We start from the raw sequence: 21,509 nt of genomic DNA on the forward strand, positions 1-21,509 counted from the left end.
GTGATGGTATTTGGAGGTGGTGGCCCTGGGAGTTGATTAGGTCATGAGGGTGGAGTCCCCATGATGGGGATTAGTGTCTTTGTAAGAAGAGACTCAAGAGAAATGATCTTCCTCGCTACCCTGTGAGGATATAGGAAGAAGGCAACTGTCTGAAATCAGGAAGAGTCCTCGACAAGCACCTGCCCATGCTGACCCCTGATCTCAAGACTTTCAGGCTCCAGAAGTGTTTGAGAAATAAAAAGTCATTAAACTGCCCATCTATGTTCCATTTGTTACAGCAGCCCAAGCTAACAGACACACAGGCTCTTGGTTAACTGTCGCCTCTGCCGAGCAGCCTGGGAACGTAGCAGCACGCCCCGCCCTCCCACTTCTCCCCCCTCTTTCCTCAGCCTTATTTCACTGCAGCCTTTATCACCACGTGGCATCGTAGCACGTGTTCACTGGCTTCCTGGGTGCTTCCCACACCAGAACAGAAGCTCCAGTGGACACAAGTTCTGTTTTGTGCTCTAACGTGGCCCCAGCACTCAGAGAGCCTGGCTGGTGGTGATGCTCAAGAAACATCTACTGAACAAAGTAATAGCTAGTTCTTACAGAAGAGTCTCTCAGAATAATCGTCAATTGCTTCTCTAGAGTAAAACAATGAAAACAAAGAGTTGGGAGAGAGGGTAGTAACTGTGACAGTCAGGACCTGGGAGCTCTCCAAAAGGCACTGAAGCTGGGGCACATCAGTGTTGCCAGGTCCAGCCCAGGATGCAGTCAGCTCAGGCTCCTCCAGAGGAGGCAGAGGACTTCATTTCCAGCTCATCACAGCAGCGAAAATTGGCCTAAACCATCATCCTCAGTGATCTGTAAGTGGTTACGACATACCCTCTGTGAAGCCACTTAAAATATCAGACCTGTGGTGAAGCTAAGTCTGAAGTTGGCCTTTAGAAGGTAAAGTAATGTTGCTCAATCGTGTCCGACTCTTTGCAACCCCATGGACTGTAGCCTACCAGGCTCCTCCGTCCATGGAACTTTCCAGGCAAGAGTACTGGAGTGGGTTGCCATTTCCTTCTTCAGAGGATCTTCCCAACCCAGGGATTGAACCCGGGTCTCCCGCATTGCAGGCAGACGCTTTACCGTCTGAGCCACCACAGAGGGGCAAATTATTAATACCTTGGTGAGAATATGTTACACACGAGAATCACAGTGATACTAAATGCACCGTAAGCTGAATAAAGGTGGTATAATTTTCAGGAAGAGAAAGGACACTGCCATCCAGCAATCATCCTGAATGGAATACCACCATATATGGAAGAATAAACATACTGCCACACATGACTTTCAGCTATTTAGTTCTCCAATTGCTCACTATAAATGCAAAGTCAACACTCAGCATGTAAACAGTCTATCACTGTATCATGAATTCTACTGTGTACAGCCAGCCTTTGAGAAAGGCAACACGGGAGGGGAGAAAAACTGCATCTACAGTAGCTTAGAGCACGAGGCTTGCAGCCCGAACTCACACGCTCTTCCCACCAAGGGACCTGCCATTTAAGGATCCTGAGCCAATGACCACTTCAAGAGCCGCCTCTGTAAAATGTGGATCGTCTCAGCAACCTTACAGGATTCTTTAGAGACCTTTAGAGACCGTATGACATTGTGTCAATGTAATGCTCAGCACAGACTTTAACAATGTACTGGAATCCCACATTTAGATGGTTCCATATGACTACCACAAGGGCAGCACTATGTCATTCTCAAAATCTCTGCATCCCTGAATGCATGGCTCTGGAATGAAAGAATAAATCAATGAATAGTGTCTACTAAATGTTCCTAATTTTATGTGAAAGGCAACCGAAGAGATGAGATAAAGAAGAGAAGAGGGGAAAACAGTGAGAGGCATAAGGAGCTGCGGAGAGGCAGCATTTACAAGGAGCAGCAGGAGAGTGGGAAGCCGCCCTCCAGGAGCAGATCAGAGTTAGCACATGAAGGCGTAGATGAGAACAACAGCTGAGGTTTACTTAACAGAAGTGGGGGGCCAGAACTCTCACCTTGCTGCACCTTGATAGTCTGTAAAGGTGAGCCACACTGAAGACAAACGTTTTTATTAGAACACTGTAATAATAAAACCAAACTCTCTGGGAAATTCCTGCCCATTTCTAATCTGAAAGATGCCAATCAAAATTTCCACTGCAACCATGTAGAATAAGCCCTAGGGCACTATCTCTGCAGAGTACGGAACCATCCAGCAGCTGAGGGAGGCGGCTCCTGTGTGCGGCTTGGCATGGCATCCGGCTAAGGTCATGGAGGGAGGTTCTGAGTGCCCACATGCACACAGCACGAGCACGCCAGGAACCTGCCACCCTCCAGTACATTCTGGCTCTCCCCCCACAGAAGGCAAAGGACAGACGCACAGGAACATTTTACTGTACTTAGAAAAACAGACACGTGTACTTTGCCTCATGACAGCAGTCAGTGTGACAGAAATGAAACCTACAAAGATTAAGACAGTATGAAAAGTGGATGAAAACCTAAGAAGTCATCAAGTCATGGATGCCAAGGGCCAGAGAAGGGTAGGTGGTGGGTGGAACAAGAGCGCCCACCGTAGGAGCACGTCAGCAGATAAGAGGAAAAACATTGAGTTTGATGTTAGCTTAGTAAGAGGCACCATGAAGGATCAGAAGGACAGCTAACCAGAATCAAAGGGTGCAAGTGCTGTGCAGTACTTACTGGGCAACCAACCCCTCCATTTACGCAAACAGGTACAATCCACCTCGTGGCATGATTCACGCTAACACTGCTCAGCAGTGCAGGTGTAAGCAAAAGGACAAACAGGTCAGGAGTGACTTAAAACCTGGACCACGGATCCCACGTGGATAAGAGGGAACAAAGGCAGGAAGGAACTAAGGCTGAGTCTCAGTGAGAAGAAACCTGAGGTGGAGGGTGTAACTGGATGGACGAGAAGGGGTGGTCAGGGAAGGAATTTCAGACTTACTGATCTGAGCCATGAGCGGACAAGGTCTAGGAAGTGGGGAGCTGAGGGGAGCTGGGGAGAAGATCACTGGTGATGACAAGCAGTCATGAAAGGAAGTGGATGATCCCATGAAGCTGGGCCAGGGTGGAGGACGATGAGGCAGTCAGCAGTGATGAGTGGGAATAATGAGGACGTCAGCAGGTAAGAGTCACCTGCTGGGGTACAGGGTGTGCAAGGATGGTTACACACAGGGATGAGTCTCTCCACAGAGTAGCGGGTGGATGGGAAGGTGGAAAAGCAGAGATCCAGCACAGCCTGGCCGGCATAGGCCACCAGCCCAGCTTCTGAATAGCTTTTCATCTCTGTAATGATGAAACTAATCTACCTAAATCAGGTAGTTCTGCCCATTTTAAACCTGAAAGATGTAATCCAATCTTTCCCTTGCATGTATATAAAATAAACACTAGTAGTAGACTAGTAGAAAAACTCAGGTTTTCCAAGATAAAATCTTCAGTGACTGGGCATTCATTGTAGAATCTTCAGAAGTTCACATATTTATCCTACATGTCTATAGAGTGCAACTACATTAACATTTCTATTAGATTTTCTCAAAAGCCATGTTTTTTTTTTTTTACCATACCTTTTATCACCTGGGAACAAAGATCTTCCTCAAAATTGGAGATCTTTTTCCTTATCATTTAGATCGAAGATACAGGGAACTGGTAAATTTCTACTATCCCCTCATCTTCCAGTATTCATCACTGATTCCACCTACGAATTTATTTACGATGCAGTCTTTATGTTAATGAAGAAGTATTTCCTGGAGAAATGTTGACTCCCCCAGCCCTCTGATGGAGATGGCAATGGCACTCCACTCCAGTACTCTTGCCTGGAAAATCCCATGGGCGGAGGAGCCTGGTAGGCTACAGTCCATGGGGTCTCGAAGAGTCGGACACGACTGAGCGACTTCCCTTTCACTTTTCACTTTCATGCATTGGAGAAGGAAATGGAAAACCACTCCCGTGTTCTTGCCTGGAGAATCCCAGGGACGGGGGAGCCTGGTGGGCTGCCGTCTCTGGGGTCGCACAGAGTCGGACACGACTGAAGTGACTTAGCAGCCAGCCCTCTGAACAGGACTTGTTCAGGGATCCTCTCCTCTGGGAAGACAGCATGATAGTACAGCTCCATTCCCCAGCCCCTCGGGTGGATGTCCCCTTGTTCTGCCAGAGCATTCCATAGGCAGCTCTCTTTCTGTATCTTACTGCATCTGACTGTCAACCAAAACAAGCTTTATGACCCTGGACAAGTGCTTAACCTCTCTCTGCCCTAATTTATCTATGTATAAAAGAGAGAAAATAGAGTCACATGGTCGCTGGGCCAGGGAAATGGCAGCTCCATGAGAGAGCAGGGCTTTGGGTGAAGGAGGGAGCACAGAGGAAGCATTTATGACCTTCTGATTGCCTGGTGGCTCAGATGGTCAAAGCATCTGCCCGCAATGCGGGAGACCCAGGTTCGATCCCTGGGTCAGTAAGATCCCCTGGAAAAGGAAATGGCAATCCGCTCTAGTACTCTTGCCTAGAAAATTCCATGGATGGAGGAGTCTGGTGGGCTACAGTCCACGGGGTCGCAAAGAGTCAGACACGACTGAGTGACTTCACTCACAGTGAGGTGGAACAAATAGAGAAGAGAGATTCAGTTCTAATGTCCAAAAATCAGATTGAAAGACTAACTCGTCCTGGTTCTTCCTACTTCAATTTGAACCCATTTGAGGTTCTTCAGATAGATCCCAAAGTGACATATGAAGAAATAAAAAAGAGGTTTCGGCAATTATCCATACTGGTGCATCCTGACAAAACTCAAGATGATGCTGACAGAGCACAAGGGGCTTTTGAAGCTGCGGACAAAGCTTACACGTTGCTACCGGATCAGGAACAAAAGCAGAGGGCCCTCGGTGCGATTCAGGCAGGAGGAGAAGGTGTGGAACACACCATTAAAGAGCGAAAAAAGCAATTAAAGAAGGAAGGCAGGCTTACAAATGTGGAGGAGGAACCCTGAGCTGTTTAAACAAGCAATATACAAACAGACCATGAAACTCTTTGCTGAGCTGTAAATGAAAAGCCAAAGAGACGCATGAACGGAAGCAACAACAGGAGGAAGAGACTGAAGGTCAAGCAAAAACCCAACAAGAAAGGGAGTGGCAGAAAAATTTTTAGCAAAGTCGAGATGGTAGCATGCACAGCTGGTGAAACTTCCAAGCAAATACAAAAGGAAAGAAAGAGAAGAAAAACCGGACCTTCCTGAGACCACCGAAAGTAAAAATGGAGCAGCGTGAGTGACTGCCAAGGGTCACAGCTGCGGAACCTTCCCCAACTGTCTCCCTCCTGCTTTGAAGGACTCTTTCTTTCCTCCCATTTTCACCCCAACATAGAGTAGTATTTGCTTTTTAGTCCATTTTGTTTTCAATACAGTTTAATATCGATCAGAGTAATTCTTTTGTACGTTGAAATGAGGGGCTCGGTTTAAAAAGAAACTTCCCCCCAACGCTTACCCCCAGACCAACTGGGACTGGAAGGGGCTGCATTCTCTTCCCACAGCCTCTAACTTAATGTTCTGTATTTCACTGAAGTGTGATGGTTAGAAACGTTATGTGTAGTTTGTGGAAGTCATCCAATTAAACATACTGCTAACATTGGTGTTGCCGTGACTTCAGAGACAAGCCTGGCCCACCTTAGGAAGCCCCCTCGCTTCAGTTGCTTGCTTCTGGCTGTGGCGTCCTTCGAAGCCCCAGATCAGATGGGAAGGCAGCGGACACCCAGAGGAGTCCCTGGACGCCCTGATGTCCCCAGAGTTTGGCATGTGCTTTCCCATCTGACTGGCCAACCGGTATGGCATGAGGCTCCAAGCCACCCAACCTGTTCACTTTCCAAACAGCTAGCCGTTCTCCATCCCATAGCGTGGTGTCCTTGCCTGTCTGCGTTTGTTAGTGGTAATATTCTGTATGTGTAATACATTTTTATACTCTAAAAAAAAGAATAGGGGAAATAATAGTACAAACATCACAGGGCTTCTGGATTAATCCATGAGATAAAGTGAATGCCTAGAAAGCACTGGGAACAGCTTCCAGCACACAGTAAATGCAACAGAAGTGTTTGCTGTTCTTATAACAATACTTATTTGCATGTCTTTCCTTCTGTCCCATGTTAGCACCTTTAAAATAAGAGATTAGGTCTTAATCTTTGTATCTCCAGGGCCTAGTACTGTGACTGGCAAACAGGAGACATGAGATGAATTAACACCATGAATCAAATGGTAAACCAATTTTTATTTCACAAAAAAAGTAGAAACATAGATATTGAAAATAAGCCAAAGCATTACCCTATTTACAACCCACCTTGTTTAAAAATAACCTAAGGAAGTTCATGAACTACAGCCTGCCATTTCAAATATGTAATGCAATATGAAATGAAGGAAGTTAAAATTAAGACTAGAATTGCACCATCAGTACCACTAAAAGGTCAGTATCAAAAAGGACTTTTTAAGCATTATGTGGCTTAGATAATTGTGAGAATTAGTACATTCTCACTCACTTTTGTTTCAGGGGAAAAAAAGAGTCCAGAGGCTTGACTTTTGACCAGGATTTGTTACCATTTCTTCCACACATCTAGGTACCCAGGGAGGAGATAAAAAACCGTCATGACAGAATTCACCTACTTCATCTGTCACACTTATGCAGCAGGAGAGTAGCGAAGTTGTTGGTGACAGAAGGGAATCAACTGAGGCATCCAAAAGAAAATGCAAATGATTGTGGCTACAAGTTCAAGACACTCACTCAGCCCGCAGGCCCTCCGAGTAGGGAGGTGGCTTCTCTCTGTCTCCAGGTACAAACAGCCAGGTTTTAGGTTTCATCTTGGGCTTAACATTTCTGCAGAACCCGCGATGGGGGATCACAGCGTAGCCCTATTTAAAACGAGCACCACTAGCACTTTAATATTCTGGTTCTTCTCAGGTTATCTCTGACACTACTGAAAATGAAACTAGTCACACAACCAGGAGGACCTTCCTCAATCACCGGTGCAGGAACAGCAGCCACCGTATTCACTGAGATGGAATTTAGTGCAAGTCCAGGTTAAAGCAAGTCTGGGAGTGTTAGGTGCTTCACAGAGGAAGAGAAATGTTTACCATGTCCTCGTGGACCATCCAAGTAGAAACCTACATAAGGATGAGGGTGAAGAGCTAGAGCAAAGTCTTTAGTAAACCAAGGATGTGTCCACTTGCTGGAGAGTTCCTCCCTGCTTTCCCCATTTTCCCTCGAGCCACCGAGCAGGACACTGCAGCACCTTCTAAGGAAGACTGAAACAACTGACACATCAGGAGATAAACTCAAGTGTGAACACGGAGAGAAGAAACAAAGGATTAACCGACCTCCCTGGGCCACATGCTGCAAACTCTACTGATAATGACAAACTCACATACAGGCACATGAGAAGGTATCTGCTTTTCCAAACAACTTCACAGCTAAATAAAATCATTTCAAGCAGTAAATTCTATTCTCCTTTCCCATACAAGCCGGCATTAATATATAAAAAACACTCCCATCAGAGAAAGAGCGTTAAGCAGATATAACATAAAACATACAATGTATCTTAACAGTGTGTTTTTCTATAATTAAGTATTAAGCTTTTTCATTTACTCATTTTAAATGAAAAGATGAAAACTGAGGTTTCAATCTGACAAGGATTGCATCTGAGGATTAAAATGTCCATGGACATACCTCTTAACTCCTCATCTTTTAATTGCTGCATAAATGGTTGCCTAGGAAACTTCCCAACTGGATGAAGAAGCACAAGCGAACTCTCGTTTCCAAGCTTGAAGGTATGACTCACTACCTTTGCTCCCACAAAGTAGGTCCTCCTGAATTCTTAGAGGCAGATATTTTTGCAACCTGGATGACAATTAAAAAAAGAAGAAGAATTATTTTGAATATATGTTTCTAACAGGAATAAAAGTTAAGGGCGAGTCCCTATTCCCATCAAGTTTAGAAGAGAAACGTGTCTTCTTAAAATAGGCCTGCACAATCTGTATCAGGTAGTTATGGACGGTTATTTTTCTGGCAGTATGTTGACAAGACAGCAATTAAACATTATAATTAGAGAGAACAGAGAACACTGGAACAATACAACCACAGAGACATTTGTCAAAGAAGAATCTGGTCAGAGGGGTGCGACCCCCCACGACCACGGAGACCTGCCCCAAGTTCAGGTTCCCTGACAATTCTTGCAACCTAGCTACATCTGTGCCCAGAATGACACCATGACATTGTTAAATAGAGACAAGAAAATGCAGTGCAGACCGTTACATGCCAAGAGGCAGGAACCTGGGGCAAGGGCACCTCTGAAGGCTCTATTTTAACAAACAGCAGATGTACTGAAGGAGGCTGAAGTAGTAGGTGCAGCCCTCACGTTTCTGAGAAAGGACAGAATCTTACATAATTACAGTGAATTAGGGCAGAAATGCGGAGAAGAGCCTCAGGGCCCCAGCCAGGTGCAAGTGATTCCCTAGTTTTGTCACTGCTTCTGATGTCTCAGACAGAGATGGACCAGGCCTGCGGAAGGGGAGGGAGGGAAGACTGGGCCCACCGCCCACGGGAAGGGTCTCCGCTCTCTTCCCTGAGCTCTTCCTCTAAAATCTTTCCATCATCAACTTAACATCATCATCACCTCTTTTACTGTGGTAAGAACAGTTATCATTCAAATTAAAAACCTAAAACTGACTCTTCTGGAGGAAAAGCTATTGCTAATTCCTAACTCCACCTTCCCCTCCACCTTGAACCTGTTAAGGAAAAACTTCCCCGAACCTGGTCTGGAATAGAACCAAGTTGCCTACTGTGAAATTCACATCCTAGTGGAAAGACATCAACAACATTCCAGATAAAATGTTTTCTTTCCTATGCTATTTTGCTAGTGAATCTGAAGAAAATTAAGGTCTGTTCTGGGGAACCCATGTCCACTCACCCAGTTGGTTGTCAACTATCAGTTAAAGAGTCTACTCTAAGGATTTGCAACCAGACATGCTTTTCAGTGATGATTTAATCATTCTTCCTACTTAGAGTGATTCTGAATACACCTACCAGGGGCCTCTTTCCTCGCACTGCAAAACTGTTAGTAAAACGTTCGGATGTGCTCATAACTCTACTGTCTGAGGAACTGTCTTTAACAAACACTAACCTCAACCAGATCCTAACACCCTGCAGTGCTAAGCATGTTCCTCAGTCTCTAGACTCTGAAGGCCTCTGAATAGGCAGCAACGTCCCCCAGGAGCACCTCGAGGGCCTGATGTGGCCCCTGGCTCTCACGCCCCTTCCGTGACCACAACCCATTGTCTCCCCCACCTCCCAAGGTCATCTGTCAGTTTTTCCAGAATGTTCTGCCATGAGTGCCTGGACTGCCGGCCCTACTGGGCGCTTCTGTAATCAAGAGCTGTTAGCACAGTGCTTTCTATTTATCTCCCCAGGCTGCAGGCTTACTGAAGACGGTGCTCGGCTTTTTTATTTCTGTATCCCCCACCTTATCAGGGACTTCCCGGGTGGTGCTGGAGATAAAGAACCCTCCTGCCAATGCAGAAGACGTTAAGAGACGCGGGTTCAATCCCTGGGCCAGAAAGATCCTCTGGAGGAGGGCATGGCAACCCACTCCACTATTCTTGTCTGGAGAATCCCATGGACAGAGGCACCTGGTGGGATATAATTCATAGGGCTGCAGAGAGTCGGACATGACTGAAGCGACTTAGCATGCACACCTAATCCAAGCCTGGCTCAAAACAGGCAAGTAATGTTTGTTGAATGAATGAATGTAGGAAAGAGATGAAGCTGGAAAAAAAAATTACTGCAAGAGGTATTCCCTGTGCAGCTTCAAAACCATCCCTAAGATGTAGTCTGGTTCTGGACTGAGGGGGACTGGGCTCCACCCGGCAGCCCACAAAGCCCTCTCAAGCAGACCCGGCTCAGAGCAGGCACGCAAGGACCCTACGGACCATCTCAAGTCCACTGGAGAGCACAGCCAGCCCAGCAGGAGTTGGATCAAATGCACCACTCCCCGAAGTTTTGCCACCAGAGGAAAAATAAGGGATTTTAGAGGAGAAGCAACATAAAAAGGAGGGAAATAAAAGGTGGAAAGCAATGTCCAAAGACCCTCACAGATGGGACTCTGCTAGGCACAGAACAAAAAAGTTTAGTTTTTCATGAAAATATGTTAATTAAGTTTTTGAGCTATAAAGGCCTGCAGAAGCACCAGGAAAACTCAGGAGAAACTTTTTTTTTTTTAACTGCTGGTTGGCTTTCGGATGGGGTGGGAAGGACTTGCAAATACCTTACAGAGAAGACAGCCTCTGTTACTTGCCCCCTCCCCCAATGTGTCATATCTCTAGAGCTCTTTCCCCAAGAACAAACCCTACCGAGGCCTGGGCATGGTGCGGAGGACAAGGCAGATGACACTCAGGCACACCGCCTCCTGGGTACCTGCCAGGAGATTTCCGTTCATGGAAGACAACGTCCATCCAGTACTCAAATCTGCAAGTGTGCATGAGTGGTGGAGTGGATGGCCGCCTCCTGTTTACTGCTGGGGTTTCACAGGTTCCTGGCAGGACAGGGTCAGGGAGTCAAAGGGGGTGTAAACACCATTTTGTCCTTGCAGAAGCCATGGCATCACCCCCTGGGCTCAAGAAAGCACAGCATGGAGCAGGTGGTCCACTCAGTGTCCTCTGACTGCCCTTTTCAGAGTATACCAATTCCCTACGGTGTGTCAAGGCTCTTCAGCTTGGCACAGTTTTCCCCCAAATGGCTCAATAGTTATTACCTTTCTGAAGATCATTTCCAGTCCTTAGAATCTGACCTGATGATAACTGCAGGACACATACCTGCCAGAACTGAGCAGTAAAAGGATGCCTGACCCTGCATACCAAGGACAGGAGAGCCTGCAGCTAATCGGAGTGGGCCCATGGGTGCAGCAGAAGGTAGCTGGGGGATGGGTGGGGGGCGGTGCGCTCCTGTCTCCAAAAGTTCTGTATGGCTTTCATTGCTTACTGCATAAAAAAGAGCTGGCATAAATCCAAAGACCTTATACTTAATAGGCCTTTGACTGACCTGGGAACAGACTAATTTTTTCTATTTCATTTTATAAAGCTCAGCCTTTCTCACTCTTGCACATCTCTACTTAGAAAAGGGGATGAGTAATAGTAAAACATTGTGGCGGTACGCTGAACAGCGCTCACTCAACTGAGAGAGGACGGATGCCGTACGGCCCTCCATTCCACACACACGCGACAGCTTCAAAGGAGACTTATTATAGACCTGTGGGAATCCCCCCACATGAATTAAGATTCTTTTGACTGGCTGAAAGTGGAACTGAGGGGCCAGGGAAAGGATTTCCCCTGTGGTTGATTAAAAACATTATTCTGTTTTTGAGCTGTCATACCGAGTGCCATGAAGTGAGAAAAATTCTTCTTAAAATGTACTTTGTGAACTTTCCCCTCTGGTACTGGATGTTAAGATGGACTTAAAGACAAAATCCTCTAACACACTCAAAACAACTGCTTAAATGAGTTCACAGTCATAAGAAAAAGGAAAACGAAGCTCTAATGTTCCGAAAATACACATTAACCAGTGCACCTTAATGAAACGTGTGCACCTATGGATGAAATAAAGGGTCTGCAAATGTGGATTTGCAAAATTGGTTATTTTCAACATCATGAAGTTATTATAATGTTTTTTGAGATAGGTTCCCTAAGAGCACATACAATGATGATTTGATGAACAAAAACATAATTTTTATATATTTCATTTCAAGGACATTCCTATTATATGCTAAAACAATAAAACATTTTTCTTCTTTAGAAATGGACTTGAAGGGAAAATGTAGTCATCTGAATTGAGCTCAAAAGACTAATCAAATAAAAAAAGTCAAATTCATTGAGAATTTCACCCCACAAACAACACAACAAGCATCTGGAAATGTGAACTCCTAAGGTTCCAACGGAGTAGCCCACGTAGTCCAAGAATGTAGCACACAGGATTCAGAGACTTTTAAATAAAACCAATAAAACAAACAAAGACTGGGAGCAGCGTTGTTTTGTGAAACATTCCTCCCAGGAATTGAGAAATTACTTTAAGTCCTTCTTAGGGCCAGGTAATTTTTATTTATGCTTAAGACTTTAAACACAAAGTACAAAAAAGAATAGGCATGGTTTAAACATAGGGTCTTCCAAGGTGGCTCAGTGGTAAAGAATCTACCTGCCAATGCAGGAGACTCAAAAGACCTGGGTTCGATCCCTGGGTTGAGAAGATCCCCTGGAGGAGGAAATGGCAACTCCAGTATTCTTGCCTGGAGAATCCCATGGACAAGGAGCCTGGCGGGCTACAGTCCATGCAGTTGCCAAGGGTCAGACAGAACTGAGCACACAGGCCACACAATTAACAAACCTCTTAAATTGGGACTATATTGTGCTTACTGAGTTGCCTCCAAATAGTAGCGTATCCTAACAGGAGGCGGGGAGAATACACTTCCAGTGGAAGAACTTAGCAGACACTTACCCTGGTCAGGTGGTCAAGGTCAGCACCATCAGGGATATGTCACAATGACAGCATGTTCCCTGGACACAAGGTGGTAAGAATGTACTGTACCTCTGGTCCTCCTCTCGGAACCCCACAACTAGGTTAATAACCAGAAAAACAGGAGAGAAATCTGGACTGAGGGGCAGTCAACAAAACATCTGTCCAGTATTCCTCAAAATTGACATCATCAAAGAGGCAAAGCTAAGTAACTGTTACAGATCAGAGGAAATTAAGGAGAGAGGGTGACAAGATGTAATGTGATATCCTGGGTAGATCCTGGAACAGGAAAAGGACATTAGGGGAAAACAGTGAAATCTGAATACTAGTCACATGCTAGTAAAGTAATGCTCAAAATTCTCCAAGCCAGGCTTCAGCAATACATGAACCGTGAACTTCCTGATGTTTAAGCTGGTTTTAGAAAAGGCAGAGGAACCAGAGATCAAATTGCCAACATCCGCTGGATCATCGAAAAAGCAAGAGAGTTCCAGAAAAACATCTATTCTGCTTTATTGACTATGCCAAAGGCTTTGACTGTGTGGATCACAATAAACTGTGGAAAATTCTGGAAGAGATGGGAATACCAGACCACCTGACCTGCCTCTTGAGAAATCTGTATGCAGGTCAGGAAGCAACAGTTAGAACTGGACATGGAACAACAGACTGGTTCCAAATAGGAAAAGGAGTACATTAAGGCTGTATATTGTCACCCTGCTTATTTAACTTATATGCAGAGTGAGAAACACCGGACTGGAAGAAACACAAGCTGGAATCAAGATTGCCGGGAGAAATATCAATCACCTCAGATATGCAGATGACACCACCCTTATGGCAGAAAGTGAAGAGGAACTAAAAAGCCTCTTGATGAAAGTGAAAGAGGAGAGTGAAAAAGTTGGCTTAAAGCCAACTTCGTTCAGAAAACGAAGATCATGGCATCTGGTCTCATCACTTCATGGGAAATAGATGGGGAAACAGTGGAAATAGTGTCAGACTTTATTTTGGCGGGCTCCAAAATCACTGCAGATGGTGATTGCAGCCATGAAATTAAAAGACGCTTATTCCTTGGAAGAAAAGTTATGATCAACCTAGACAGCATATTCAAAAGCAGAGACATTACTTTGCCGACTAAGGTCCATCTAGTCAAGGCTGTGGTTTTTCCAGTAGTCATGTATGGATGTGAGAGTTGGACTGTGAAGAAGGCTGAGCGCCGAAGAATTGATGCTTTTGAACTGTGGTGTTGGAGAAGACTCTTCAGAGTCCCTTGGACTGCAAGGAGATCCAACCAGTCCATTCTGAAGGAGATCAACCCTGGGATTTCTTTGGAAGGAATGATGCTAAAGCTGAAACTCCAGTACTTTGGCCACCTCATGCGAAGAGTTGACTCATTGGAAAAGACTCTGATGCTGGGAGGGATTGGGGGCAGGAGGAGAAGGGGACGACAGAGGATGAGATGGCTGGATGGCATCACGGACTCGATGGACGTGAGTCTGAGTGAACTTCGGGAGTTGATGATGGACAGGGAGGCCTGGCGTGCTATGATTCACGGGGTCGCAAAGAGTCAGACCCGACTGAGCGACTGGTGACAATTATGATAATGTAAGAGTAAGCCACTGGGGGAACTGGGTGGGAACTCTGCACTACGTTTGCAACTTTTCTAAAAGTAATCAAACCTTCAAGAGCTCCGTCCACAACACTGATGCCACGATGCTTGGGTGGGTGCTGCACCAACAGGGACAAACACAGGCTGGGGCCCCGGCCACTCTGCACGCTGACCAACGGGTATTTGGGCCGATCTGGGAGCCTCAGACAACAGGGACCACAGATGGCGTGCATGTGAAACAGGAACAGACATCTCTGAGCGCCTGACACCCTCATCTGAAGTGAAAAATAGGCAGTTTTATGCAAGGAAAAAAGACAAAGGCTAAATGGGTTGGCCTGGAGCCATCAGAGCTCTGTGAAAACGCATGACAAACCAGCCTCCGTCCCTCACTCAGCAAATACTACTGCCAGAATCCAAGCAGGTGTGAAAAAGAGTTACAGAGCCCTCCCTCCCATGCCCTACAGGCTCTGCGTCCTATTTCCGTATCATAAAAAGGTAACTCTGAGGAGGACAGGCACAGAATTCCCTTAAGGGTTTGAAGGAGAAAGGGCATTAAGAGAGTCCTTTGACCCAAGAGCACGTAACTATGTATCGTCAAGAATCCGCCGAGTCAGCACACATGTGGCACCATGGGAACTCTGTTCTGTAGCGAGGAGGCCAGAGTCTTGGGAGGGCTGCTCAACACAGAAACACATTTGTCTACAGAATAAACATGTGGCATGATTCTGTTTGCTGCAATGGATTTCTTTAATTGCCCTGAATTTTAATTGAAAAACAAATCGAGGGGTTCATCTTTGTAACCAAAAAGTTCCAGAATTCATAAGCTAGATGAATATGCAGTACTCATTAGACCAGAAAATTAAAATATAAATGATTTAAAAATTTTTTCAGGAAACTCACATACTGTCAATCAAAATCATAATAGTTCTAGAGGGAAAGTGACCGACTGTTTAAAATTGATCTGAAAGAGAAATGATATGGAAATATCCCAGAAAAATCTGAAAAATAATAATAGTACAGATGATGATGAAGAAGGATCTTGTTCTACCAACTCTAATAATCAGGACAGTATGGTGTAGATCCAGAATCAACAAACAGACGAATGGAAAAGTAACACAGCTGAAAATAAAACAAATAGCAAAAACTGCTTCATTTATTCAACCAGCTATTGAGGTATGGACACTGCTGATCATTCCTTGATAGTGAAACAAAAAAGGCAAAGTCAAACCAAAAGGACAAAGTATGTGAATGCTGGCCAATCACGTGGGGAGAGTGTAAGTTAAATGTTTTTCTCACCTCTTACAGGTGAATCTATTCCAGATAAATGTTAATTATAAACACACCCTAGCATTACACAAATAAAACACAGGTGAGTATTTATACACAATTTTGTGATAGGAAAGATGTGAGTTCAAAGATCATCATTGCAAACCGGGTCTATCTAAATGTCAACAGGGGCACGGTTAAGTAAATGGATGGTTATGTAGTCCTTAAATTGTTGTTAAAGAAATGTACTTACTAACATGCAAAATGCAGTATTTAGTAAAAAGGTAAGGTATAAAAATTATGTCTGCGGTAAAAGTGAAAGTGAAAGTCACTCAGACGTGTCCAACTCTTAGTGATCCCATGGACTATACAGTCCATAGAATTCTCCTAGCCAGAATACTGGAGTGGGTAGCCTTTCCCTTCTCCAGCAGATCTTCCCAACTCAGAAATCGAACCGGGTCTCCTGCATTGCAGACAGATTCTTTACCAATGAGCTATAAGGGAAGCTGTAAATATGTTTGCAGTAAAAATACCTAAATACAGATGTTAATGGTGACACTGACAGGAACCATTTATTCTGAAAAGATGTCAATTCTTCTCTAATTAATCTATAAAGTCAACACATGAACTCAATCCAAGGAAGATTTTTCATGGAATGCATTCTAAAATGCATATGTTAGAGCAAAAGGGAAAAGTAGGGATAATTTTAAAGAACAAGAAGAAAGGAGGATCTACTCTACCGGATAAAAAGACACAATATACAGAGTGAAGTAAGCCAGAAAGAAAAACACCAATACAGTATCCTAACACATATATATGGAATTTAGAAAGATGGCAATGATGACCCTGTATGTAAGACAGCAAAAAAGACACAGATGTGTATAGCGGACTTTTGGACTCAGAGGGAGAGGGTGGGATGATTTGGGAGAATGGCATTGAAACATGTATACTATCATGTAAGAATTGAATCACCAGTCTATGTCCGATGCAGGATACAGCATGCTTGGGGCTGGTGCACGGGAATGACCCAGAGGGATGTTATGGGGAGGGAGGTGGGAGGGGGGTTCATGTTTGGGATCGCATGTACACCCGTGGTCGATTCATGTCAATGTATGGCAAAACCAATACAGTATTATAAAGTAAAATAAAGTAAAAATAAAAAGTAAAAAAAAAAAAAAAAGAAATAAACGCATCATAAAGAAAATGTAGAATTGAAGCAGGGAAAAGAAAGGCCTATATAGACAGAAACCTGATGTGACAAACGGCATCGCATATCAGGGGAGAAAATATGTGCCGATGAATAAATGCTGTTAGGAAAACCAGCTGTCCACGGGAAAATAGAACAAAGTGTCCACACTTCACAACATACACACAATTCCGTCTTAGAGACTGCAGGTAAAACTATGAAAAGCAAAATTTGAAAACGTTTAGTAGAAAGCAGATCAGACTATTTCTATGACCTAACCTGAGAAAATAATTTTTTTCAAATAAGACACGAAGAATCAAAGCCAAAAGGACTGATTAAATTTGACAGCATAAAAGGAAACTCCTGTTCAATAAAAGGCATTATCCAAAAAGTGAACAATCAAGCCCCAAACCAGAAGACAACTGGACATATATGGACAGAAAAGAATGGGCAAGAAAAATATATAAAGACAGCTTAATAAGAAAACCAATAGGAAAAATGGGCACATGTCTGACAAACACACTTTACAGAAGTCATTCAAGTAGCCAATAAATACATACATTCTCCATCTCACTAGTAATCAACAAAATTTCTACTAAAACCACAGTGAGATACTATTTCATAACCTACCAAACTGACAAAATTAAAATCTCTTTTCGTGAGGATATGAAACAAAGTATAAGCATTGTAGGCAGCGATTCCACTAGTTACTCAGTTTGAAGTTGTGCTCATCCTAAGACCCATATACCCAGATAAACTAAGTCCATGTACAGGATGCACGAAGTACACGCACGTGGGAACTAACACAACCTGGAGTGACAAGCGGGTCACAGAAGAGATCAAAGGGAAAATCAGCAATATCTTGAGATCAAAAAGAAAAAAGAAAAAAAAAAAGCTTACAGCTACATGTCTGAATAGTGAAAAATTGCAAAATTTAAATACCTGTCGACGGGAAAATGTATTTTTAAAATGTGACATTTTTAGAAAACAGAATATGGTAAAAACAAATTAAATGAGTGACTATATCTACAGGTATTAGCATGAATAGACCTTGAAAACGCAATATTGGGCCAAAAAGGCAAGCACCGAAGAGGTACATACTATGTTCTGAGAGATGCAGAGGAGACACTTAGGTCTCCCTTTAGCAATAAAGGGGACTCATTCCCCCAGCTACTGGGAGTGCTGCAGGCTGACCACCCTCAGCTGAAAAGAGTCATCTTGAAAAAGTCAGGTCCCCTCTGGGGACGTAGCCTGCATCCAATGTCTGGTCAGTGTGAGGCTAAAGATGCTTGGCCCCTCACCTCAACTTAGGACAATTCTGAAGGGCTGTCCCACCTTCAGAGCTCCCTCTGGGATAGGCTGAGGCCTTTCCTGTGACTGCACTGCAGCCCAATTTCTCTCTCAAAAATCTCCTTAATAAACTTCCGGCATGTTAACCTCTGCTCAGAGTCTGCTTTCCTTGGAACTCTACTTTCAACAGATACAACTTATATCTTGTTTGAAAATATATAGCACACATGTTAAGAAGACTGAAATCATACCAAGTGTCTATTCTAACCACAATGGAACAAACTAGAAATCAGCAGCAGAAGAAAAACTGGAAATTTCACAAGCACGTGGGAATTAACACAATCTTGAGTGACGAACGGGTCACAGAAGAGATCAAACGGAAAATTAGCAATATCTTGAGACCCCTCCCACCAAAAAAATGAAAAACAACAAACCAAAATTTATGGGATACAACAAAATCAATAGTAAGAGGGAACTTCACAGTGGTGAACACCCACTGTGTTAAAAATGAAGAAACTGCTTAGGAGTGCATGCTTAGTCATGTCTCACTCTTTGCAACCTCATGGCCAGGCTCAGTCTCTTATTGATTTGGAAAACTCAGCAATGGCCACAGGACTGAAAAAAATCAGTTTTCATTTCAATTCCAAAGAAAGGCAATGCCAAAGACTACTGCACTCATCTCACATGCTAGCAAAGCAATGCTCAAAATTCTCCAAGCCAGGCTTCAGAAGTACGGGAACCGAGAACTTCAAGATGTTCAACCTGGATTTAGAAAAGGTAGAGGAATTAGAGATCAAATTGCCAACATCCACTGGATCATAGAAAAGGCAAGAGAGTTTCAGAAAAACATCTACTTCTGCATTATTGACTATACCAGTCTTTGACTGTGTAGATCACAGCAAACTGTGGAAAATTCTTAAAGAGTTAGGAATACCAGATCACCTTACCTGCCTCCTGAGAAATCTGTATGCAGCTCAAGAAGCAACAATTAGAACCGGACATGGAACAACAGACTGGTTCCAAATTGGGAAAGGAGTACGTCAAGGCTGTATACTGTCAGCCTGCTTGTTTAACTTATATGCATAGTATGTCACGCAAAACACCAGGCTGGATGAAGTACAAGGTGGAATCAAGATTGCCAGGAGAAATATCAATAACCTCAGATATGCAGATGACACCACTCTTATGGCAGAAAATGAAGAAGAACTAAAGAGCCTCTTGATGAAAGTGAAAGAAGAGAGCGAGGAAGTTGGCTTAAAACTCAACATTCGAAAAACTAAGATCATGGCATCTGGTCCCATCAGTTCACTTCAATTCAGTTCAGTCGCTCAGTTGTGTCCGACTCTTTAAGACCCCATGAACCACAGCACGCCAGGCCTCTCTGTCCATCACCAACTCCCGGAGTTTACCAGTCCCATCAGCTCATGGCAAACAGAGGAGGAAACAACAGAAACAGGGACAGACCTTATTTTCTTGGGCTCCAAAATAACTGAAGATCATGATGGCAGCCATGAAATTAAAAGACGACGCTCACTCTTTGGAAGAAAAGTTATGACCAACCTAGGCAGCATATTAAAAAGCAGAGATATTACTTTGCCAACAAAGGTCTGTCTAGTCAAAACTATGGTTTTTCCAATAGTCATGTCTGGATGTGAGAGCTGGACGATAAAGAAAGCTGAACGCCAAAGAATTGATGCTTTTGAACTGTGGTGTTGGAGAAGACTCATGAGAGTCCCTTGGACTGCAAGGCGATCCAACCAGTCCATCCATCCTAAAGGAAATCAGTCCTGAATATTCAGGGGAAGGACTGATGTTGAAGCTGAAGCTCCAATACTCTGGCCATCTGATGGGAAGAACTGACTCACTGGGAAAGACCCTGATGCTGGGGAAGACTGAAGGCTGGAGGAGAAGAGGAGGACAGAGGATGAGATGGTTGGATGGTATCACGGACTTGATGGACATGAGTTTGAGCAAGCTCCGGAAGTTGGTGATGTACAGGGAGGCCTGGCATGCTGCAGTCCATGGGGCTTCAAAGAATCAGACACAACTGAGAGACTGAACTGAACTGGCCAGGGTCCTCTGTCCATGGAATTTTCCAGGCAAGCATACTGGAGTGGGTTGCCATTTCCTACTCCATTCCCCATCCAGAAATTGAATGCACATCTCTTGTGACTCCTGGATTGGACGGCAGATTCTTTACCACTGGTGCCTGGGAAGCCCACACTAAAAAGGAAGAAAGATCCCATATAAACAAGCTAATTGTACACCTCGGGGAACCAGAAAAAGAAGAATGAACTAAGCCCAAATTTGGTAGGAGGAAGGAAATAATAAAGATTAGAGCAGAAATAAAATAGTGAGTAGAAAAACAACAGGAAAAAACTATCAAAACTAAGAGTTGACATTTAAAAAAAAAACAGCAAAACTGACAAACATTTTAGCTAGACTAAGGAAAAGAGGAAACTCAAAATCAGAAATGAAAGAGGAAACATAACAACTGATGCCACAGAAACCGAAGAATGTAAGAGGCTACTATGAGTAATTATATATCAACAAATTGGACAATCTAGAAGAAATAGAAAAATGCCTAGAAACATACAGCCCACCAAGACCAAATCACGAAGAAAGAGCAAATGTGAACAGAGTGGTAAGGAGGCTGAATCAGTAGTCAAAAACTCCCCAACAAAGAAAAGCACAGGACCAGTGGTCACTGGTGAATTCTATCAGATAGTTAAAGAAGTACTGTGGGTCACAATAAACTGTGGAAAATTCTGAAAGAGATGGGAAGACCAGACCACCTGACCTGCCTCTTGAGAAATCTGTATGCAGGTCAGGAAGCAACAGTTACAACTAGACATGGAACAACACACTGGTTCCAAACAGGAAAAGAAGTATGTCGAGGCTGTATATTGTCACCCTGCTTATTTAACTTATATGCAGAGGACATCATGAGAAACGCTGGGCTGGAGGAAGCACAAGCTGGAATCAAAACTGCCAGAAGAAATACCAATAACTTCAGATATGCAGATGACACTACCCTTATGGCAGAAAGTGAAGAACTAAAGAGCCTCCTGATGAAAGTGAAAGAGAGTAAAAAAGTTGGCTTAAAGCTCAACATTCAGAAAACTAAGATCATATCATCCAGTCCCATCACTTCATGGCAAATAGATGGGGAAACAGTGGAAACAATGGCTGACTTTATTTTTGGGGGGGCTCCAAAATCACTGCATATGGTGACTACAGCCATGAAATTAAAAGACGCTTACTCCTTGGAAGGAAAGTTATGACCAACCTAGATAGCATATTAAAAAGCAGAAACATTCCTTTGTCAACAAAGGTCCGCCTAGTCAAGGCAATGGTTTTTCCAGTGGTCATGTATTGATGTGAGAGTTGGGACTATAAAGAAAGCTGAGCGCAGAATTGATGCTTTTGAACTGGGGTGTTGGAGAAGACTCTTGAGAGTCCCTTGGACTGCAAGGAGATCCAACTAGTCCATCCTAAAGGAGATCAGTCCTGGGTGTTCATTGGAAGGACTGATGTTGAAGCTGAAACTCCAATACTTCGGCCACCTGATGCAAAGAGCTGACTCATTTGAAAAGACCCTGATGTTGGG

The 21,509-nt window shown here is 43.9% G+C and overlaps 1 pseudogene; it reads left to right on the forward strand.

The window, feature by feature from the left end:
* The first annotated feature begins 4,341 nt into the window (after positions 1-4,341).
* Positions 4,342-5,303, forward strand: LOC138439503 (dnaJ homolog subfamily C member 8-like; annotated as a pseudogene).
* Positions 5,304-21,509: the final 16,206 nt, after the last annotated feature.

This window comes from Ovis canadensis, chromosome 4 (genome assembly GCF_042477335.2).
Source record: "Ovis canadensis isolate MfBH-ARS-UI-01 breed Bighorn chromosome 4, ARS-UI_OviCan_v2, whole genome shotgun sequence".
NCBI classification, from domain to species: Eukaryota; Metazoa; Chordata; class Mammalia; order Artiodactyla; family Bovidae; genus Ovis; species Ovis canadensis.